This window comes from Tamandua tetradactyla, chromosome 2, assembly GCF_023851605.1.
Source record: "Tamandua tetradactyla isolate mTamTet1 chromosome 2, mTamTet1.pri, whole genome shotgun sequence".
Taxonomy (NCBI): Eukaryota; Metazoa; Chordata; class Mammalia; order Pilosa; family Myrmecophagidae; genus Tamandua; species Tamandua tetradactyla.
The window spans coordinates 4,446,302-4,470,987 of NC_135328.1; the positions used below are offsets into that span (position 1 = coordinate 4,446,302).

The 24,686-nt window shown below is 44.8% G+C and overlaps 1 long non-coding RNA gene and 1 pseudogene across 1 annotated transcript in view; one reads left to right on the plus strand and one right to left on the minus strand.

Moving 5' to 3' along the window:
* Positions 1–24,686, plus strand: part of LOC143658881 (uncharacterized) — a 142,730-nt gene that overhangs the window by 36,477 nt on the left and 81,567 nt on the right. The window lies entirely within an intron of this gene.
* LOC143664906 (DNA damage-regulated autophagy modulator protein 2 pseudogene) lies at positions 9,093–10,012 on the minus strand (annotated as a pseudogene).

Genomic DNA, 24,686 nt, shown 5'->3' on the forward strand with positions numbered 1-24,686 from the left:
ACTGTTAATTTGACAAGTAAAACATTCATAGTTTTTATTGTGGCTTAGGGACTTTTCTGTTTTGCAGTAGGCCATGTCTTGGTTTTCTATTTGGTAGTTTTGTAGTCAATACTTCATTATTTGTGAAAACAGGGACTAGAAACAGCATTGTACTTAAGGGACTGCATGTGCAGATGAAAACTTTACTTAGCTATCAATTTCGAATCTTTTCTCTACCTTGAAAAAGGGTTACTAACAACTCGTTAACTTACTCATTGCCAATGTGAAGATCTTGTTAACAGATCACAAGAGGTGAAGCAAAAGACTTGAAAAATATGTAAATAAAGAGTTAGCTTCTAAATAATCAAGAGCATCTTTATTAGGGAAGCAATAAAAAGTGTGCACCTTACTAATGGGACACATTAAAAAAATTGGTACAGCTGTCAGCAAAATACAGTGAAAAAGGCATTGGTGGAGTTAGCAATTGTAGGCAAGAATTTCACTTATATTGGTCTACATTTTCTCATTGTAAAAAGAGTGAATTGAATCGATAACCTGTAAATTCCTAAAATCTTCTTTAATTCCCAGTAGGTTAGTATTTTTCATTGTATTTCGGTTCTGCCAGCACTCAAATATGAATAAAACATGGAGTTACGGTGTTTCAGTTTGCTAAAGCTGACAAAATGCAGTGTACAATAATGGGTTGGCTTTTATAATTAGGATTTATTAACTTACAAGGTTACAATTCCGAGGCCATGAAAATGTCCAACAAAAGGCCTCGTCAAATGCCTTCTGGACCCCTCTGTCACAGGGAACAGGGCTGGTATCTGCTGGTCCTTCTCTCCTGGTTTCCTTGCTTTTAGCTTCTGGTTGCTCTGTCTGGGTCTTTCCTTCTGAGCTTCTGTGTGAGTCTTCTCTCCCAGCTTCTGTGACTTTCCTCCTCTCTAACCTTCCATGTGTCTTCTCTCTGCCCTGCGTCTTCTCATGAAGGACTCCAGTGAAAGGGTTAGGACCCACCCTGAATGAGATGAGTCACATCTCAACTTTAGATCCTCCTTACAATGGGTCCGTGTCGTTGGGAGTGGATTAGCTTTAAGAACGTGATCTTTTTCTGGGGTACATAAAGCTGCCAACCGTCACACATGGATATTCCAAAAGGGAAATTATTTGAAGTATAAGGATTCTAGTCCTGGTTCTAATAACCTCAGTGATCTTTGGAAAATTCACTAAACTCTCTGAGTCAATTTTTTTCAAGTGCAAGAAACAAGAATATATTTAATCCACTGAGCTGATTTGAATAGCAAATAATATCTTTAAAGTTATTTTGAGAAAGTCTAAAACACTATGCAATATAATAAAGTATTATCTGGTAGTTGAGATTTATGTGCTTTTGGCCCTAGGAGAGCAGAGACCTGAATTATCCATGAAACACGTGGGAATCCCTGTGCATTAAAGGGAGCAAGTTAAGGATGTAGTGAGCTTTCACTGTGTATAAACCTTAAGATTTAGAAGATAAAATGTAATTCATCATATCCAATCAGACTTAATTGAATTTTATTGTGCCAGGCAAGGAATATAATATTTGAATGTAATATGAACAAAACAGTGGATTCTCTATAATATTGATGAAGTATTTTGGCCATTTCCATGTAAATATTAGTAACATATGGGCCATATGTTACCAGTAAGTATTGAAATTATTTCAAATACTTGCTGACTTAATTTTATGCCAAGGCTTTTTCTTGGCATTCAATGTTCAAAAAGGATGACTTCCTCAACACCTGAGCATTTCAGTTTTTCTCTTTTCCAGGTTCTGTGCATATTCACAATAGTCTATGGTGAGAATCAAGTTCCCAGACCTTGAGTAACTCTCAAATTTGTGTCTCTCTTCCCTCACTCCAGCAGTAGGCTTAACCTATTTCCAGTTCCCTTTCCATCCTTCCCTGGACTCCAATTTTTTCTTGACTTTCCTGGCAGGGATGTTGAAGGCATGTGGGGCTGTAGATATACCACTGCTTAGCGAGAAGCCTTTGTGACCCTGTGAGATTCCTAAAATCCCCAAACCCCAGAGTGTCCTCATTAGCAGCGAGTGCCGGGTTTTCTTCTCTAGGAGCAACCAGGGCTGAGAACATCAGGGAAATGCTGGTGGACCCCTGACTTGGAGACAGGACCCTGAGGGCAGGATCATGCAGAAGATTCCAGAGCTGACACAGAATGGCAGGTTAGGGGCAAGGCAGGGGGAAAAGGTACTGATTCCAGAGAGGACAACCCAACAGCTCTTAAGGGGGCACCTAGTGACTAGCATTTGCTGAATGTCTGCTCTGTGCTAGATGCTGAAGCTGGAAAGGGCAGTTTTGTTGAGTGTTGGGAGCTTGGTGGCAAGAGAGGCGGCACAGATGTGGATTAGCCAACAGGCGCTCGAAGGGACTCATGCAAGTGTTTGGGAAGGGAGTGGAGGAGAGACACTGAAGGGGCGCAGCTCCTTCAGTGTTTAATGAAGGAGCAGCTGTCCTGAAGACAGAGCCCCAGCTGGGGATGCAAAGACAATCAGAAGGATCAGCAGTATTTCCAGCAGAGGTATGCTCAGTCCCCAAGCTGCAGTGTCTACAGCAGAGCACGTTCTGTTGTCTTATGTCCCCCTCCAGCACTGGCTCAGCGAGGGCAATGGCTGGGAATTTTACCTTGGAGTGAAGGCTGTGAATTCTCTGCACAGACTGCTTGATTGATTTCTAGTGAAATGTTTTCTGAAGCGGTTCAAGGCCTTCCTGCTGATTCAGAGATCTCCACTTCATGGAAACCATGCAGGGGCTTCATTTTTCTCTCTCCCATTCTTTTTTTTAGCCTAACTGTTATTCCAGGATGTCTTGAAACATAGCTATTACTCATTTTCTGGGAAAAAAAGGAAATTTACAAAGACTAGGCTATTTTTTGCTACTGTGTAGTATGATTCACTCCTAATCGTATGGCAGGTATAATAGACAGCAAGATCAGGATGGGACAACATATCTTCAAAAAGAGAATCCCTGCATGGAGAGGCAGATGTTGTATAGTTTGTTATTACTTTTTAGTTCAAGCACCACCACCCCTCCCCTGCTTTCTGTCCATAGTAGCAGTTTTCATGCTTACAATAAGTTCAAGGAGAAACTAAGGGCAGATTCCGTTTATTGACTCTTTAGTGTTTTTCAAAATTAAAGCAGATGAGGACAGCACATTTCCATCCATATTTAGTGGTTTGATCTCACAGCAAAGGCAGAGAGTGGCATTTTCTTGTGGGGCACTCATTCCTGGGAAGGAGGCAGACTCTTCTAAAGCAGTGATGGTCTGCAGCTCCCTGCCCTGTGCTCTGTGGAGCTGGACCTCCTTCCAGGACAGGGAGAACCCTGAGACTAAGTGTGTTAGTTAATAAACTGCTGGAATGTGATATTCCAGAACTTAAACAGCTTCTAAAGACAGGAATTTAATAAGTTCCAAGTTTACAGTTCTAAGCCTATAAAACTGTCCAAATTAAGGCACTGATAAGAGGTTGCCTTCACTCAAGAAAGGCCAATGCATCAGGAACTCTGTCAGCTGGGAAGGCACGTGGCTGGCATCTGCTGGTCCCTTGCTCCTGGGCTCTGTTGCTTTCAGCTTCTGTTCCTGTGGGGTTCCTCCCTTTGCTTCTCTGAGGCTGGCTTTCATCTCTCGGCGTCCCCTGGCTCTCTCCAGGTTCTGGTTTGCTTAACATCTCATGACAACATGGACTCCAAGCATTTCCAAATAATTGTGTCTCTGTTCTCCATGTATCTGCATCTGTGTCAGCTCTGCTCTGAAGTTTCTGTCATTCCTCCAAAATGTTTTCTCTTCTAAGAATTCCAGTAAACTAATCAAAACCCACCTGGAATGGGTGGAGTCACATCTCCATCTAATCAATGGTCACAGCCAAATGGGGCGCCCCACATCCCTGTCGAGATAATCTAATCACGTTTCCTAACCTATAGTATTGAATCAGGATTAAAAGAAACGATTGCTCCCACAAGAGTGGATCTGGATTAAAACATGGCTTTTCTAGGGTACATAACACTTTTAAATTGGCAGATCTAAGTATTAGATCATTTTCCTTAGTAGAGCATTTAAAGCTTTGTCAGAAGAGATTATAAACTGTCCCTTCATGGGCTCCAAGATTTTCAAATACTTTTTCATGGATTTATATTAAAAAATGAAAGAAATCTATGAAAGAAAGACATAAATCACTAAGTGATTAGAGGTTAGAGAACACTGGGGCGGGGTGGTTATTAAAGGACTCCAGGCAAACTCAAATTTTATGCAACTCAAGCTGTGTGGAGTGATTAGAAATCTAAATAGAAATGCGATTTTCTCATTTCAGACACTTCTGTTGAACTACTATTAAATTATAGATGAGTGAGAACTGGCGAGGAACAGAACAAATCTCCATTCGCTGAAAAGTCCAAAGCAGTAAATATAAAGAAAGAGATGAAAAGATGTGACTGATAGTAATAAAAGCCTGTTACTTCTCTCTGCATTACTCCAATCGTAATCTATGTTCCTTCAAAAAGTTTGGAGTTTTCACTACCACAGTTTATCAACTTTCTCTATTATTCAAACTTACATTGCTCTTTAGCTATAAATTATTAAGATCATAACAAAATAGAATAAATCAGAAAAAAATATGTTCAGGTCTTAACAGATTTATTAAAATTCTGAGACAGTTGTCTTGGTAAAATGGTCATTGATGCCTACTTTTGTGCCCAGGTGAGAGAGTCATAAAGAATCGGGTATTGGCATCTGTCTTGAGAAGGACCTCGGAAGAATGAACAGCAATGAGCCCCTTCAAATTAAACACCTGAGACCTTAGCATCTCGGCACATGAATCTCCTAACATGAGTAGACAAAGATCCCCAAGCAGGGTGGTCAAACCCAGATTATATTTTCTCAAAGGACCAGAGGCAGCATGAAGAAGTATCAACCAGGACTTGGAAAATGCCACAAATTGTAAATATATGAGATCAGAGTTAAAAGAAAAAGTGAATTTTGCTGGAAAGCAATTGATGAAATACTTGGTGGTAGAGATTCCAAAACTCCTTTCTTGTTATATCTTTTACAGGAGAAAACAATTAATACAGGAAATCAACTGTCAGGAACAATCAACTGTGCCCTTTACTTTTAGTGTGGTGACTGCTGGTGAGGACCAAGTTCTCCCCAGAATTTGTCTCCTTGATCTTCTTAGTGGGGTGAGGGGTTCTTGGGACCCTTCACCCTTGGGGAAATGACTTATTTCTAATGGCACGCTGGGCAGGGAGTGTACTGAAACCTAGAGAAGGAGTCAAGGAAGACATGGCAAGGGCACTTCCAAGTAAATGTCTAGGGGAATTGCAATCTAAAAAAAAAATTCAGGCTCACTAGAACCCATCTACTACTCCAGATCAATGGCTTCTTCCCTGCCAGAACCTCAGAAAATTAAGGAGGAAGAAGCCAAACTCAAATACCATGGCAGCCCCACTGTTGGAAAAAATCAATGCTGCTATGAACTGTCATGTTTCATGGGCTGACCCAAAAGTGATTTAATAATAATAATTGTAATAGAGGAATCAACTCTACTTGAATGTTCAGGAGCCGAAGAATAGCGGCATTCTGGCTTTGCCACCTTCTGTCCTTGTTTACATAGCAAATGAGCCTCGTATTAATGGCTCTTGGAAAGATGCCCTTTCATATTTGCCACTGAGTTCATATGGTACAAACTGCAAACCTTGAGAAAATATGAGTCTGTCCTCTCCAAGGCCACCCTTTATTACATACACATCGAGAAACACCCCCTCCCTTCCTTGTCCTTGCTGGGTCTGCGAATCACAGCTGCACTGGTAACCGTCCAGCTGAGCCAGCCGCTCTCTGGCCCACTCTTTGGATGGATCTGCATTTGCTTCTGAAATCTTTGGTAGCTGTTGATGGGCCCACTAGCCTCTCTGCCCACCCCTGGCTCACGTTAGGTCCTATGGTGAATGGGACCTTCATGCTAGATGGAGACCTGAGATGTCCCCTCAGCTGGTCTCCCCTGTTTGCTTCTCTGGGACCAAAAAGGAGCATCTCTAGCAGCACGGCAAACGGCCAACTATAAGGAAAATCAATCTGAAGTTCAACAGTTATGTCCACAGGGAACTTGTGTGTATTTTTTGCTTTTTTTTTTCCATTTGAAAAACTAGGATGATCCCAACATCTGCACTGGGGAGTGACAAGTAAATTGAGGTTTACTCTTTGAAGTGTTAAGTAGTTGGGACTCTTAAAAGTGCCCAGGTAGGGGCTTGCACATGGTGACAGGAAATGGATGCTGACATGAATGAAATGCTGAACGCTGAGCCATCTTAATTGATTATTAGGATTTTGGTGGACAGTCTTTAGGGTACTGGCCAAGTTACAGAATTATTATTCCCTTATAGACTTTGCCCCAATCTCATATCAGGGTGCCAGGAGCAGAATTCTTAGATTGTGAAAACAGTGAGGGGGCTAGGAGGTGGAGGAAGAAGCATAGTCTTTATTCATTCAACTGAATGGCCAAGTGACCAAGAGCTGGGACTCTAAAAGCCGTCACTACCATTTATGGGAAGCAAAGTCATATCTAAAGTCACACGGAAGCATGAACACATCTGCTGCAGCAATTAGAAAAAAATACATGTGAAAAATAAATCAGGCATTAAGTTGCCATTGTGGGGCAAGGAAAAGAGTGTGAGGTTTCACGCCCCAAGCCTTGGATTAGGTCCCAGGAATGGAACTAGCAAGTCTTTGGTCTTGGGTGAGTCACTGAAGGTCTCTAAGCCCCTGTGTCCCCATCTGGGAAGCGTGCATGTCAACAACATTCTCCCTCCCAGGGTTCCTGTGAAGACAATGTGATAATGTCTTTGAGGACACTTTGTAAGTGATAGATGCTCTCCTTTGAAAATTTATTGCATTTAAAGCTATGTGAGTTGGGTGTTGAGACATTTAACAATTCTTCACCACCAGCTGGTAGAGCTCGGAGAGCCCTGAATCACAAGATACTGCTTTCTCTGGACTATTTGACCAAGAGCATTGTCTGCTCCATGCATTGCTGCCACCGCTGCTAGGGCTTGGGCACCCCCTCTCTTCTCCTTTACATTTCTCCTCAAAACCAAGACCCACCCCTGCCACTGTAGCACAGACCTGTATCTTGGGCACAAGTAGATGAAACAGACTTCTGTGGTTAACTGATATACTTAAGACCCAGGCATAATTGGCCTTTCATGGGAAAAAAAAAGGATTGTAGAATCCAAAGAACTGAGAAAAAACCACATTTTTAAAGATCAGCATATTTGGAAATTGAGGGGTGCCTGGGTAATATTTTTCCATGTGTGGATGTAGCATGATTTTTCTGTCCTTTTAATTAGATAATATTCCAAGCTGATGGCAATACCCTGGCCAATGTTTAAAGCTATGAAGATCAACTGGCAAAATCGTGAAATATGAGTCCATCTACACTATTACTGTCAAAGTGTGATTAAACCGGGAGTAGAAGGGAGCTTCCTTGATGTCATCAAAGGTATCTATAAAAAAATCTGTAGATAATTATTACAGGTGAAAGCTTAGCATGCTCCCCCTAAGTTGAGAATAAAACAAGGATGTCCACTTGTACCACTTCTATTCATCATTGTACTGGGGATCACTCATGCAATAAGTCAAGAAAAACATTATAAAGATTAGAAAGGAAGAATTAAAAGTTTTTAAATAGAAGATGATTATATACATAGAAAATTCAAAGGGATCCACATGATGAAACTTCCTGAGGTGCTGAAAGTTTCTATATCTTCTTCTAGATGGTAGTTACACAATGTACATGCAAAAAGTCTCTGAACTGTACACTTGACTTGTGAATTTGACATTATATAAATTGTATCTGAAAATAAACTTTAATACTTGGTGATAAATGAGCTTTGGGCCAGGAGAGATAGCTCATCAGAATGGACATACCATACCATCAATGGATACCTGCCCCTACTCTGTAAGAATCCTCTATGTAAAAATGGAACCTTACTGTCAGCCAATCCAGCCAAAAACTTTAAAAGTATAAAAAACATTTGAATTTCTCTGCAATCACTGGTGGTTCTAAAATACGTATGCAAATTTTGACACTCTTCCCTTCAAAAGGTGGAGCTTAATTCTCCTCCCTTTGAATGTGGGCTGGTCTTAGCGACTCATTTCTAGTGAACAGAAGTGGTAGAAATGATGCTGTGTGATTTTTTTGGGAGTCCTTTGGTTTTACTTTCTAGAATAAAGAGTATAGGCATGGGTGGGCCCTGGTGGCTCAGCAGGGAGAGATCTCACCTGCCATGCCAGAGACCTGGGTTCGATTCCCTGTGCCTGCCCATGCGGAAAAAAAAAGTATAGGCATGGACCTTTTGATGATATCCTTTAAAATAACTTATCAAATGGCTTATGTGTTAGTTAGATTCAGTTGTCAACTTGGCCAGGTGAGCATACCTAGTTCTGTTCCTGCGGACACAAACCAATGGTACGTGAATCTCATCTGTTGCTAATTACATCTGCAGTCGGCTAGGAGGCGTGTCTACTGCAATGAGTGATGTTTGACTTAATTGGCTGGTGCTTAAATGAGAGAACACAATGTAGCACAGCCTAGCAGCTCAGCATTCCTCATCTCAGCACTTGCAGCTCAGCCCAGGCCTTTGGAGATACAGAAAGAAGTCACCCCGGGGAAAGTTGTTGGAACCCAGGGGCCTGGAGAGAAGACCAGCAGAGACCATACTGTGCCTTCCACATAAGAAAGAACCTCAGTGGAAAGTTAGCTGCCTTTCCTCTGAAGAACCAACAAAATAAATCCCCTTTTATTAAAAGCCAATCCGTCTCTGGTGTGTTGCATTCCGGCAGCTAGCAAACTAGAACAGCTTATTTCATGTCTCTTGATTATCAGTACTCCTCAGTGTCACTTTCAGACTTGATTAATTGGGTGAAAATTTCTGAGAAGCATAAGTAGCTTCATGACTGCTTCTTCAATTCCTGAGAATCACAATTATCACAGAAATATTGGATCTTATTATCATAAATATCTGGAAAGTAGTCAGGTTTGTGTATTATTAATTGGGCAAGGAATAGTGTCATAGTACAAGTAATTCTTGTAGATTGGCTTCCACCTGTAAAGACATTTTCTGAAAAGCATGGATATGTTAGGAAAAAAACAAAAAAAGAAAACTGACATAGACCATTGTCCTGCAGCAGTGATCACATGAAGCACATAACCTTTGTCCTCAGGGTTCCAGTGCAGTTTCTGGTCAGTATTGGTACCAAAATTGCCAGTGTACCAATTTGCTGTTGAGCAAATTGGCATGCTAATTGCACTTACTCCACACCAGAAAACCCCCACTGGTCTGGGCCAGAAGACTTGTTTGCCATGGATTTGGGGCTGCATTTGGAAGGAAAGGATGGGCTGAACAAACACATACAATGAGCTCAATACAAGGCTGGGTAGATCTTCACTGACATGCAGCAAAATTCATTGTTTTCTGGAAGTTTGCCACAATAGAAAGTCCTAAGCGACTCAGCAATCCAAGCACAAGGCCATCTTTGTGTAATCTGATGATATGATTTTCTCATGATCTTGCTTATAATGAACATAAATGACAGCAGTGCATAAAACTGCAGTGATATTTAACACTGCCCCAAACAAGCATTTTTCTGGCTGTACCAGTGTCACTGATACAAGGCAAAGCCAGGTCAATGTGGTGGAGAGATACTGCAGTAATAATGTATGAGAAGATAAAACAGCAACTGTCCAAATTACAAAGGCTGAAGGGAGGAAACTGAGGCCCTCAAGGTGTTCTGAACTTTCTAATATTCATCTCTGGCCACTCCTAGTCTGCTCCCATGATCCTGCCTGGGTGACGTGGCCCGTGACGGCTGTGGCTCCAGAGCCTGCCTGCAGGATGGAGACAAGGCGGGGTCCAATGCTACACGACTTTTGAGACTTGAGCCGTAAAATGGATGTAGCTTCTGCCTGGTTGTCTGTCTCTGTCAGCATGTTTCCTCTGTTGGGAAGCCGGCTGCCATGCCATGAAGACATTCAGGCAGCCTTGTGGAGGAGCTTATGTGGAGAGGAACCAACGTGTCCCATCCTCAACCAGCACCAATGTGGCAGCCCCATGAGTTGGCCAACATGGAAGTGGATAGCCCAGGTTCCAGCGCACTGCAGCTCTGACCTGCATCTTGATTGCAACCTCAAGAGAGACCCTCATGGCCAGAACCTCAACTGAGTTGCCCCTGGATTCCTGTCCCACAGGAACAGTAAGGGATAAATAAATGTTTATTGTTATTTTATGCCAGTAAGTTTGGGGGTACTTTGTTACTCCGAATTAGATAACGCTTGTCTTCAGAGTTAGTGGTTATGTTTGAAGAGGATACTTTAGATCAAATAACTAGAATGTCTGACATTCTTCCTACCTTATATTCTAATTTGGAAAATCAGTTTTGAGTGCTGTGCATTAAACGACAGTATTTAAATTAAAACATACCTGGGTCTGAAAATAAAAATGCAAGTAAAATTACAATATTAATTTTCCAGTTGTCTTCTTCTACCATTGGACCTCAGATTAACACCAAGCCTCCATATATTGAGAACATGTTTTCTATAGCCGTGGTGGGCAACACTGGAACAAAGTGAGTGTGTAACACTTACGACAGCGTCATAAGAAAGTTGCTCTCTGAGAAATTTAGTAGCAGACCAAGGCACAAAGACGGACCACCCATGTTTCACAGGTGACCAGGTGGGAAATGACTAGAATTTTTCTTCTACGATGGCCCTTTCCCTATGAAAAGATCTTAGCCGCTAACCAGTTGTATTTTGGTCTCATTACACTACTTCTCTTCTTTTAATCTAGATTCCAAGTCTCTAGAAATGATTTTCTTGTTTATGATTTTGAAATATCAAACAATCAGGTTTGTATTTGCCAAGTGACAAAAGATCTGGAAAGCGCAGAGTCGCCATACCCATGATTCAGAGTTTGGTTTCAGGAGCAGTTACAGCTTTGCTGATGGAACAAGACACAAACCATCCTATGAAGCATTTAATGATTATTCATAGAAAAGCACAGAAGTCTTCCTCTTTATTTAATACTCAGTAAACTAAGATAATTCAACTCCCAAGGAAATGCCATACTTTGTAGCCAGAGGATTTCTCAGAAAGGATCAGCTTAAAGAAAGCTACACAGTTGTTTATAACTCAGTTTGTTGTTCTTTCTCAATGTTGCTTTTCCATCCTTTCCATTTGTTCCATAATTTTGACAGCACGCTTGTTAAATGATCCCTTCAAAATACATGGTTAATGCTATTAAACTGGTTTAAACCGCAAATGCTAGAAACAAGTAAATACTCGACAATGGACAAGTTAGTCAAGCACAAGAATTTCACCTCTGAAATTAGCATTTCTCTATAACTGGTGGTTTTTTAAGGGCATCAGTTTTCCCTAAAAAGCAAAGGAATGTTTAAAGGACAAGAAAAATACCTGGATAGCCAGAGCCATCCTTGCCTCTGGGGAGACCATATCCCCAACATAGCCGTGTTCTTGAAACCTTTGTACACATAATATATCCTCATATTAAGCCATTATGTTAAAAAACACAGGCCTAAACACACAAACACATTCCTAAAGGGAAAAGTGAAGATGTACATATAATTAAGTGCAGAAGTCAGCAGAAAATTATTTTTAAGCTGACAACGTTAAGATTCAACAATTAAACCATTAAATTTTCATAAGAGAAAGGGTTTCATGTCAGGAGAGTTAATTTTATGCCAAAGGATGAGAGCAAACATCTGTGCTAAATAACCATTGTGACGGTGGTGATGATTTAAAAAATCATGAAAGTAACAAACGGTTCTAAAACCCTTCTAAAAAAAATTCTCCTGGAGGATTTGAAGTCCTGTCAGAACCACGGGGAAAGAGAGTGCCCCAACATTGTGGGCACATCAGATCCTGGACGTAAGAGGAAGGAGTCCTGTGGAGATTTCTTCCTTGAGTAGAGAAGCTTTGGTAAACTTGACATGGATGTGTACAACGAAAGCCTGGGGATGGTGTTTGTGTGTTGCTAGGCTATCTACATTTTGCCCAGTGGTAGCCTAGCAACACACAAACACCGGTTTGGAGAACGTCACTTGACACGAGTTTGGGCAACGGAAAGGGAAAGGCGACGCTGAGGTGACAAAGGGCAGATTTGGAGCGAAAAATGGGAAACCAAACAGGGAGATGGGAAATGCAGGAGCGTCGAACAGGGAGATGGGAAATGCAGGAGCGTCGGGCAGTTTGGACACTGGAAACTACAGCTCAGCGGGGCCAAAGCTGGTGGTAAGAGGACAGGTGTCAGCCTGTGACCTTTGAACAGGCACCACTCTCCCTTTCGTCACCTCCTGCGGCCAAGAGCTCGTGGGGTTATCGGAGCACAGCGCTGATCCCTCAGTGGGAGCACTACGCGTTTCGTTCCTCACATTGATCCAAGAGATTAGTGTGTTCTTCGCCGTGTTCTCCATGGAGAGGGTGAGGACAGGCTGGTTTAGAGGAGAGGAGACCTGGGCCCCCAGCCAACCAGAGGCTGACTTGGAAGCAGAGAGCATTCTAGTAGGTTTTTATTCCCCCAAGATTAAGTGAAACTTTGCAGAAAACCAGCCAGGCTCCAGCTCCAAGACAGTGCCTGCATCAAGATGCTCTCCACAGTCGAGGGTGATTCTGGGGGACCCAACAGAGCTCCAGGACTGTTAGGGTTTTCCCTGTTACCAGACAGTCCTGATCATCGCGCAGTGCCTCCTTCCAGACTTTGATCATCCGAGTGAACAACTATTTACTGAAAACCAGGGGATGTGCAACCAAGTGCAAAGGGTTTGATCATATTAAAGGGCCTCATAAGCACAAGCCCCATTTCTCTCTAATTCCATGGTGTTTTAGTTTGCTAATACTGCTGGAATGCAACATACCAAAATGGATCAGCTTTTATAAATGGGATTTATTAAGTTACAAGTTTACAGTTTTCAGGACTTAAATATTTCTAAACTAAGGCATACAGAAAAGGTATCTTGACTCCAAAGAAAGGCCAACGTCTGTCACATGGGAAGGCATGTGGCTGGCATCTGCTGGTCCTTTGTTCCTGGTTCTGTTGCTTCCAGCTTCTGATTCCAGAGGCTTCCTCTTTAAGTGTTTGTGGGCCTCCACTTAGCTGCTCTGGGGCAAAACCCTGGGCTTCATCTAGCATTTCCTGGGGATGGAGATTTCTTCTCTTCAGGTTCTGGCTACTTCTGTGAGTGCCTGCTTACACCCGGACTTTTCTGTCTCAATCTCCAAACATCTGTGTCGGTGTCAGCTCTGAACTCTCTTTCTCTGTGAGCTCTCTTAAAGACTCCAGTAACTTAATTAAGACCCACCTGAAATTGTTGGAGTCACATATCCACTAATCAAAAGGTCACACCCACAACTGGGTGTGTCACATCTTCATGGAAGAATTTAATCAAAGTTTCTACCCTAAGCAGTAGGTCTGCCCCTACAAGATTGGATTAGGATTAAAAGAACATGGCTTTTCTCAGGTACATAACAGTTTCAAACAAGCACACCAGGAGATCTTTATTTATGGCACTTCAAGTGTGCCATTATAATAGATGTTGCCTCTAAAAATTCTATGGTGAATGTCACAATGGAGCAATGTAGGGTGAAAAGAGCAAGAGTTTTGGCATGAAAACCTGATGCCAAATCTGGCCCATCCACTGGTTGAGGGAATCCGGGGCCAGCTACTTGCTCACTTGGCGATTGTTTCCCTTATCTGTAAAATTAGGACGATGCTGATATTGACACTTGGCTCATGGTGTTTTGAGTAGCACATAAAGTGTGAAGGGTCACGTGAAAGTCACCTGTTCTGGCTATAATTCAAGGTCGGAATCATTGCTGATGGGAAATCCCAGAATTACCCTGCTTGGCTTGTAGTTTTGCTTCTGGAGTTGGGTGTGACTGAGCTCCACATGAACTTGGAGAATGCAGATATACCTCAGATTTCAGAGAAAGCTCTCTCCATACTCCACGACAGCCCCGGGGGGATAGGAGGAGGCAGTTCTGCAGACATGGTGGGGCAGAAGCAGGCTGAGTGACTGACAGGCATATGCAAAATTAGCTCTACTTGATGTTAGTTTTCAGAAATTACAAACTGCTTTAGAAATCTGAGCTAGATTCACTAGTTTTGAAAACATAATGAATAGAAGCAATGGAAAAACTATTTGAAAACTACCAGGTGTTTTCCTCTTTTATGAGAGTTGACATTTGAGTTAAGAGTTGCAGGAAAATTGTTCCTCTGAGAAAAGGAAAACAAGAGATAACAAACAACTCATGACGGATTTTGATTTTCCAAAAGTCAAGACAAGTTTCTACTCTGGAATGGAGTCCAAGACCATGCTGAACTGCACTGTTTTCTAACAATGTCAGAGATGGTCTTTACTGTGAGTGGGATTGCATGTCTTCATTCACTCATCTACTCCTTCATTTCCCTAGTATGTCCTGAGTTTCCACTATGTGCCCCACATTCTTCAAGGCGCTGAAGGACACCAATCTCACAATCACATTGCAAAGTTCCGTGAAGCCAACGGAGGTGTGACTGGGGGCCAGGCCTGGTCTTGGAAGGCTGCCATGAAGAAGTGAATTTCAAGCAGAGATGTGAAGGATCAGCTAGCGGTTATCACCAAAAGAGGGTGGTGAAATGTTTACATTGCAGGCAGATGGAAAAGCAGGCACCAGTGCCTTGAGGGAAGAGTGAACCTGGGCTGCAAGTGCATTGAAAGGAAAGCCAGCAGGGCGGTGGGCCAGCTTTGGAGGGGGGAGTGGTTGTGGCTCCAGCCGAGGCCAGAGTCACAGGCAGAGGTAAGACCACCCAGCACCTGGCTATTGATCTCTGCCCTAAGACCCAGTGGGAAGTAATTAAAGGTCTTTACTCTGGGCAGTGACATAGTTTGTGTTTTAGAAAATGATTAGGGCTCCAGATGAAGAGTAGGTAGAAGGAGCAGAAGATGTGAGCTCACCAGCTTTAGCTAGGTATCTGAATTCTACAGGATAAGGATGGTTGCCACTTGAAAATTAGGAAGTCTAATGGCAAAACAGTTTGCTCTAGGGGTGAGGAAATGTACACGTGAGAAAGACCTCCATGTTTCTGAACGGTGGTGCTGTTGTCTGGGAGGAGAAGCACAGAGAGAAAGGGTTTGGAGAGGTGGGTCATGATTCTCCTTTAGGGCATGCTGAGTTGCTGGGCCTTGGGGAGGTTTACAGCTTCCAGTGGGGCTGGGGGTGGAGACCGGACGCACGCACCAGGCACTGGCTCTCAGAGCGTGTGCTACTTTCTGGCAGGGTCTCTGGTAAAGACAGCACCGAGTTATTCTGTGACGCATGTCTGTCACCAAACTTATAAGCATTCAGACCATTCTCAAGGGAAGACGGAGAGACCTCCCAACCTGTCTCATGCATCAGCCTGGCTTTCTCCACTGGGCAGCTGACAACCATACCATCTTCTGAAGGGCTTTTCCCTCAGAGGCTTAGGTTGGCTTAGTGTCAGACCGTGACGAAATGCATGGGATGTGGGGGGCGGTTGCCCGCTGTGCGCCCAGCTCTGGTCCTTTATGCCCAAGGGTGAGCAGGCCCCACAGTGCTTTTGAAATGCCTGCATAAAAGGGCAGATTCTGAGCACTGAATGATGGCAGTTAAATGTTACACCCATCATAGGGTCTGAGTTTCTGGGACAGACACCTTTTTATTTAACGATCTTGGGAAATTAAAAGCATATACCGTTGAGATCGACCCAATGCAGAAGTATAATTGTATTTTTGAGTTTCTCTCTTCCCTGCTCCTTGCTCTTTTGTAATTCCTAGGATCATCCCAGTCCCATTCTGAAGTAAATAACATTCTTTATGCATATTCCTCTAATGAAAGATTTGTAGAGGCTTCAATCGAACAATCAAATGTCAAGAAAACAACCTTTCAAAGGCTCCAGCTTTAGGGCATGCCATCCGGACAGCTAAGTATGTCATAAATGCCCGCAATTAGTCACACATGCCTCGAGAAGAAAACATTGGCTGGACTGAATGACAGCTTTTAAATTATGGCCATGAGCTGAGTCTGCCCACAGTGCATAGAGGTGCACAGGCCATATTCTGGGGTGAGTTCAGAAGTTTAGCTCTCCGAGTGGCTGGTCATCACGGATTTAAAAGTGTGTAAGATCATGAGGTAAACCATTCACAGTAATGACTCAGCCTCAGGTTTGATGGAAAATATGTTACTGAGGAAAATATTAATCTACCAAGATCAACCGGGATGACCTTGATACATCCTCCAGAAAACACAATGTGATGCAAGTAAGGCTACATTTTTTTTCTTTTTTTGCAAGAGCAGGCACCGGGAAATGAACCCAGGTCTCCGGCACAGCAGGCGAGAACTCTGCCACTGAGCCACCATCGCACCGCCCTAAGCAAGGCTACATTTAAACAACTAAATAAAGGCTATAAGCCTGTTTAAGGAACGCATTCAATTATGTCAATAGAAGGTATTACACACTGTATGACGGAAAAAGGGGTCAAAAAGCAAGAATGTTTGTGTTTTTGCCCCTCTCTATTCCACACTCACCCAGCACCCTTCTCTTTACTCATTTGGCTCTGCCTGCTGACTTTCCCGCAGGTGGAAGGAGGCACCAACAAGCTGGCGCAGCGGTTCTGGATCACCTAACCTAAATATTCCTTGTTGCCAATTGCCACCTTGTGATTCTGATCTAAATAAACTCCTTCACGACCCTGATTAGTGTGAGTCGGGTCCCTGGTCCCTGCACAGTTTGGATCTTCTCCTGAGCCCACATCTGGGCTGTGGCAGAACGCTGTAGATTTACCCCAGTACTTTGGTTTAAACAGATTTCTTTGAATTTGAACATTTAGTCTATTTAGAATCCCACTCCACATCTGGGCTGGTTTAAGATTCTCTTCGGCAGAAGCTCAGGCTTTCAGACATCACTAAGAAGCCCAGTCCTTGAGACGCCACTTCCTTTTTCCCTCTTTCCTAATACAAGTGTGAGCCTGCACTCAGGGCAGGGGACGGAGCCGTCCCTGTCCAGGCCTGGTCTCCTCTGGCTCTCTGCTGGGCCTCACCCCCAGGGAAGACTAGTTTCTCTTAACCTCATTTCAGTCCATGTGTTTTGCTTCTAGAGACACATGTGTCTTGGGAAAGACTCATAGGTACGTCCATTGGCAGTTTTGGTGACTGTTGAACCATTGAAACAGTATGCAACTTTCATTTTTAAGAATGAAAAATGTCTCAGGAGGTCTGAAAACTGTATATTTTTGCTGATTGGTGTCCGTGCACCAAGTATACGGGCTGTTACTCAGGATGAGGCAGAGCCAGGTGGTGCCAGCTCCCTTCTCTGATAAACGGATCCCAGGACCAAGCCTTGAGGAGGGCAAGGAGCTATTGTGAGCACTGAAGCCGATGCCTCTAGAAGACAACCCCTCCTAGCTCGTTCCTCAGAGGCGCTGCTGCTCCCCTCAGCCTGCTCCAGAGCATTTCAGGTCAGCAAGGAGCTGGCTGCCGCGGTCCTTCCTCCCTCCAGCGTGCAGCCGCCGGCATCGTCGTGTCCGCTCCACCTGCGGGGCCTTGGCTGCCCGCCTCCCCTCCGCAGCGGCGCAGGTTCTCACCCGAGGCTGCAGGTTAGAACTACCAGGTGAGGCTGGACAACATGCCCACGGCGGCCCCACCTGCAGAAATTCCAGGTAAGGCAGGCGCAGGTTGTCCTCCCGGACTCCGTGGGCGTGGCCTCGCGGCTGCACCTGCCACTGCGTCTCCCGTGGCCGCCCGGGCCAGGCCCGCTTTTTCTCCTCTTAGCTTTCCCAACCACCAGGAGAGTTGCCAGTTTGAAATGTTTCAGCCAGTTTGTCAGCTCCAATGAAGTTATCTTGAATTAATATGAACAAACCAACAATTACCCAGTTTATGAAGAACTCAACACTGTGAGAAAGGTTTTGCATGCATTTCGTTTTTAAAACCTTGCTGTTGTGAAATATGACCCACACAGACTTTATAAAACAAAACTATGGTGTGCATGGGTGTTTCAGTGGTAGAATGCTCGCCTTCCATCCAGGAGACCCGGGTTCGAATCCTGGACCATGTACCCCAAAAACCAAAAACAATGACATATCAGCGAGTGACTCTCACAAAGTAAACACCCACATAGCCATCACTTAAGGTTAAAAAGATACACAAAGTGGCTAAAACCCCAGAAGCCACTTCTACTTCCCCTCCTTCTACCTCCAATTCCCCTTCAAAGGTAGTCTCTACCCTGACATTTAAACAATAACAAGAAAATAATTTCTTTTTATTGTTCATCACCAAACATGTATGTCCGAAGTTAGTGTTTTGCCTTGCAGTTTGGGCATCTCACAGCATGTGCTCTTTTACGTCCAACTTCTTTTCCTCAATGTCACACTTGAGATTCATCTACATTGCTGCTTTTAGCTGTGATTCACTTGTCTTCATGGCTATAGACTATTTCATTGCACCAACAAAACCCATCTCGCTCCTCTATTGTTGATTGGCATCTGAGCCAATTGATCACTGACCTGGCACTGCCGTGAGCTCTCCTCTGTGTGTCTCCCTGCGCTCACAGGAACCCCTGGCCCATGGGCCATGTGCATCCTGCCCTCCACTAGACAGTGCTGACCATTTCCCAAAGTGGCTGTACCCACTCACGGTCCTAAATCCACACATGCGGTGGCCAGTCGTCCTGGTGAGTTGAACTCATTCTCATATGCTCAGTGCCCAGCTGGGCATCTGCCCTCAAAAGCGCCTGTTCAGCCCTTTTGCCCGTCCGCCCATCTGGTTATCTGCTCTACTCGCTCTTGGGACGTTCTGCACTCAAGGCCCCTCTGGCCAAAGCACCTGCTGCACTCCAAGGCCCGACCCCTCATTCTCCCAAAAGGTGTCCCCACATGCACACAGGCTCCAATACAAAGTACGCTGTGGGCATCTTCTCCTGTGATTCTTCCCACAATCCTGTGAAGTACAGTCACTGCTCCCTTCCTCGAGCTGAGGCTCCTGACGGTTGGATAATGTACCTAGTGAGTGATGGGCCTGAAGTTAGCTCCCGGCCTCCCAAGCCCACGCACTGCATCCCTGGCTCAGAACTGTGGAAGTGTCCCAGCAAGTGACATTTGGAGGCCGGAGTTGTCGATCTCTGTTCCTTCGTTAATCATTTTCTAACCACTGCATGTGATCTGTTCACTGCTTATTATTAAATATTTACTTTTAAAATATTGTAAATTTAATCCTGGGGAAAGTCTTGGCGGAGAGATATTATCAACCCACACTTGAGAAGAAAGTTAGCTCCAGTTAATCTCTGTTTCCTTTTAAACTGAGTTTAGCACTGAAACTCAATCCCTGGGCATGGTCCTCTCTGATCATAACCCTTGACTCGGGGAAAGACTAAACATGAGAATTAGGGTGTCACCTCTGTGACCCCAGCGTGTCTATTCGGCATCACCTGCAGAGCTGCGTCACTTTTAGAGCTTTGGATCTAGGGAAGGCTGAGATCTGTGCTCTGAGCTCCATTTGGGAGATCTTAGCTGGTCTGTCCAGGGCTGGCTGAGCCCTTAACAAGGAAAAGGGGGTCAGGGTCATCAGCGTTTCAGTAATCATGCCCAGGACACAGGAAGGCAGAGAACAAGTGAGTGGGAAAAGGGACACCAAGCAAACATCAGCCATAGGAAAGCTGGGGTAGAAATACTGAGAGAATAACTTGAAACTCTGTGGTTTCTTGGTTTCCCCCAACAGATATGTCCTTCCCCACGTGCCAGCCCCCTCGCCCAGCCTCTGGCATGCCCCGCCTTGCATTCTGACTTATTTTCAAACAGGCTTGCAGGCGTGTGCTTATGGCTCTTCTCTTCTGCTTATGGGCAAAGAAGAGCCACGCTCTGCCCTGACCTGGAGGCCTCCTGGGGGGGGCCACTGAGAGAAGTTTTGACTTTGACCCATCCTTGATGCTTCGCCATTGATTCTGAGGGTTTGCTCCAGGACCAGCTCTTTTCTTGAGTCCTTGGCTCTATTTTCAGTTGTCTTGATGACATTCTCAGTTACATCTCACATACATGTGCTCATTGACCTGAAAATGGACACAGATCAGCCTGAAGTCTCCACAGCTGATAGAGACTCCCTGGAGGAATGTCGGGGGTGGGGGTGGGGGTGGGGGGCTGGGTTTGGACCCGTCCCTGGTGCCCAGGCACTGGTGGCTTTGACAGGGACCCCAACAGCGATCTGGAGCACGGGTTGAGCTGTAATAGTGCCTGCAAAGAATCAAATGACAGAAAAGCAGTGGCTGACTTAGTCTTAAAAAGTCCAGCGTGAGCCTCCCCTCTCCCTTAAATAAACCAGAAAAAGGTATTAAAAGGAAAAAGAACTTACAGGAAAACATGAAGGTTTGAAGGAGAGAGGGAGAGAATCAATGTTTAAAATACTGATCCTTTGGAATAAGCTTGGTCAAATTCTGGGATGTGCTCCCCCACCCCCCCCATTCACTCAACTTTCTATCCTTGCGGTGGCTTCTGGAAAGGGGCTCTGAGGGTCTGCCTGGGGGTGTGGGGAGCAGGGAGGACACCTTTGCATTGCATTTTTTTACCATGGGTAAATGCTACTGTTTGAATTTTTAATATATTGAAGTAAATGTGCGACTGCCCACCACTGTTGGGCTCCGAGAGCCTAGGACAGGTCCACAGCCATGGCCAGTTTGGGGCAGCATTGGTTCCTGACCCCGGCATGACGCAGGCATCCCCGACTTCAGCTGCTCCAAAGCCACCAACACAGGTTTCACCACAGGCATACTGCCATCTGCCCGCTACTTGCTTAATATATATTAAAACAATATATATATGCTCACTATTTTTTTTACTTGAGTCAATGTACTTTTAAATGTAGCTTTATTATCTCAATCAGTTTTTTCCAGTATATGTGTGTAGAACGCGTCTTGATGTTAACCGCAAGGGCTTACCTATCCATGGCCGGAGAAATCCTCTCCCTGGGGTATGCCCACCAAGCCCCCAGCCCTGACTGTAACTCACCTTTGCCCATTATAACAGTAAACTCTCTGCCTCCGGGCAGAATGGACACACCCTTTTCTGAGCGTGTGACCTACGTGGAGGTATGTTGAGGTGTGATCAGGGACTGCATGTGATGAGACCAGTGAGGAAGCCCTGCTGCCTGCTTGCATCGGCCACCCAGACGCAGCCCAACCCCTGTTAAGGAACCACGCACACCTCCTTTCAGGGAGAAGGGCCTTTAGGACACGGTCCACCCTTCTCCATTCTTTGGCCGGAGACTAAAGTTCTGCTGTGCTCACCACATGGTTTCATTCTATTGGTGTGAGCGACACTGGACAGGATACCCAGAGTGGGTCAGTCACAACGCTGCCATCACCTGCCTGGGGACAGACATGCTGTCCAGGAGCCAGTCCTCCTGTGTCACATGGGGAATGATGCCCTGGGGCAAACAGGTGTCCGAAGAGATGGGAATTTTCTCCCTGGGAGGAGCTAGAATGTATTCTAGGAGCAAACCCAAATAAACAGTGTTTAGAATATGGTCCCCTTGGCAGGAGATCTCGGGCATGATGCCTGATAGGAACTTTTGATGGAGCCCGCCATGTGGAAATGCTCTTCTGAAATGCAGTGCGGACTGCAAATAGCTGGCGCTCCTGACCACCTTATCACAAGAACGCGTAATCCCTCCACATGCCCAGGCCTCACAGGGTGAGACTCTAAACACAAAGGCCATTCTGAAGGTCAGCATTTCAGAGACTGAGCTTCCAAGGGCACAAAATGAAAGTATCACAGCCCTGAATGGATTCCAGCCAAGAAGAGTGGCCACAGAGGGGAGGTCACTACCTGAACACCAGCACTGGGCCATAGCCCCGCCCTTGGCAGATGCTCTGTGACCACAGCTTACCCTTGAAGAACCTCAGCAGGGACTAAAGCCAGGTGGAGGCCAGAAGTCAAGGTCACCTTGGCTCTGGGCTGACTCCTTATCTGACTGCTTAACCCTCACCCTTCCACCATCACCACCTCTGAACCTGCCGCAGCAATGACTACAGACCATCATCCGCCTGCTTATTGCAGCTAGCCCTCCTTTTATCCCACAAAGGTGAGCTGGGGACGAGCTTCCCCAACCTCCTTAACATCTATTACAAGGAGAAGGGAGGGAATAGGACCAGGTTAAAGGACAGGGTCTCTAGGAGGGGGGATTGTGAGCCAGGATTTGTCTACTCTATGCTCCAACCCAGAACTCCAGTTCTTAGAGTTGACCCTAAGCAGATAACTAGACACGAGTATACTGTGAAAGGATATTCATTGCAATATTGCTTATTGTAGAGATAAATTAGAAAGCTTATCAAAAGGTAATTATTTAGATAAATTATTCACATCCAAATACTTTGAAGCCAACAAGCACAGATATTGATCTGTATTCATCAATGTGGAGATGCCCAGGACGTATTGTTGACAGGATAAACGGGTTATGAAAAATAATTTATGGTAAGATTTCATCTTTGAGAAATTATTCATCTATCTTCTTAAGACTGCGAAAAGAGAGATGGTAGTTTTCAAAATATTAGCAGTGCTTATTGCTGGGTGTTGGCGTGTTGGGTAATATTTGCACTCTTTTTATCTTCTTGAATTTTTACTACAGGCATGTGTACTTTTATAATAAACAGTCGAGGGGGTGCAAGGGTAGTTCAGTGGTAAAATTCTCGCCTGCCATGCGGGAGACTCAGGTTTGTTTCCTGGCCCATGTACTTCCCAATCGAACAAACAAACAAACAAAACAAAAAACCCACACAAACAAAAATTCAGCAAATGATGCTGCAATAAGGGGATACTCACATGGAAAAAGAATGAAATGTGACCCCTACCATACAGTACACACACGCAAAAAATTGAAACCAGGATTTTAAAAGGAAACTCATTATTTTCTAGGCTAATTGGAAGATTCCCAGGTTGGGAGAATCCTATCATCTCCCTTTTGAATCTGTATTCTGAAAGAAAATGTTGCAGTACCTGGGAACTCCTGGTCCCTACAGCCTCCTCTTCTGTCCTTGTCACAGCTCCTGGCAGGACCTGGCTTTGTGCCTTGCAAGCACTTTAGCAGCGGTCAGTTCTCGCCCGTTTGGGTGAGACGGCCCAGTGCTGTAAGCAGTCCTCTGGCTTACCCAATGGTCTTTGGGTGCCCATCTTCTCTCAATGCCTAGGACAGTAAATCTTTTCTAACCAGCTGCCCTCTGGCTTTCCCTCCCCCTCTGTCCACCTCCTCTGTCTCCAGCAGCAAAGCCATCGTGTCTGTGTCTCCCGGGCTGGGCACAGCATTTCAGCTGCCCGACAACAAGCAGGCTGAGGGCTCGGGAGTGGCTCAGGAGGTTTCACAGCACAAGAATGTGTCTCAATTTTACAGTTAAATTGCTTTGTGAAACTAGGGGCCGCTTTCTGCTTTAGTGTCTTCCACTGATCTGCAATCATTCTTAGTTGTCAGAAAGAAAAAAAGGACCTTTTCTTCCTATTTCTTGCCAAAGATAAATAAAGCTATGGTTTAAATTCAGTAAAACTATTTTGAACACCCTGCTAATTTGGCACAATGCAAGATTTTTCCATTTCCCAGTCAATATTTCACACCAAATTATTAAAGGAAAAGTGCTAATTAATTTTGAAACAAAAGGCTGGGCATTTAAAGAAGTTTGTGTGAGAACATAAAGCAAATTCGACATGTTTTGGTTCCCGCACTTTGTAACTGACCACAGGCTTCTTCGTCCTTTCATTCACCTTGAACAGAGTGGAGGATCACACAGGGGGTATATTTTCCAAATAAAGCTGTTGGGATAATCACCGTTTTAACAAAGACAATCCCTAACATCTGTAGAGTGCATTTTCCACTCTGCTGCCAGGGTCCTTTTACTAAGTAACTAAGACAAGTTCTTATCAAGTTACTGGCTGTTAGAAGCCTTTGATCATTCTCCATCGCCTTTGTGACAAAGTCCAAACCCCTTCATGGCCTTCCAAGGCCTTCCTCATTTAACCCTTTCCTTTCCGTTTCCCTTCTTCCATTCCCTGTGTCTCTGCACAGACGTCATTTCCTGCTCCCTCCTTCCCGCGAGCTGACCCCTCTGAGCATTAGGCCTTTCGTCCACTTCTTCAAGATCTCATTTCACCCTCTCTGTGATACCCCACTGCCGTCTTCAGGCGGGAGCCCCCATGGCACCACACGTGCCCCCTTACAGGCCTCACCCATTGACTTGCGCAAAACCGGTTTCAAAGGTTTGTCTTCTCCACTAGATTCCAAGCCCTCTGGGAAAGCACTTTCCAAGTCTGGCCAAGCACCAGGCTCCCCTGGGCGGCTGGTTAAAAAGACAGATTCCTGGGTCCCATGCCAGACTCACAGAATCTCTGGGAGGGGGGCCTGGGATGCTAGACATTTAAGAAGTTTTCTAGAGGCTTGTGACCCTCAAGCAGGTTGGGTATCCATCATCCTGAAAGAAGTTGCACATTTTCCCTGGGTCTCCTGCCCAGGGACAGCAAGGAGGAAACAGGGGTGGCTGGAGGGAGACAAGCGCTGCCATCGCCGAGGGCTGTCATTGGGCCAGGCACGGCAGCAGGGGACTTTACACGCGCCCATGTAACCT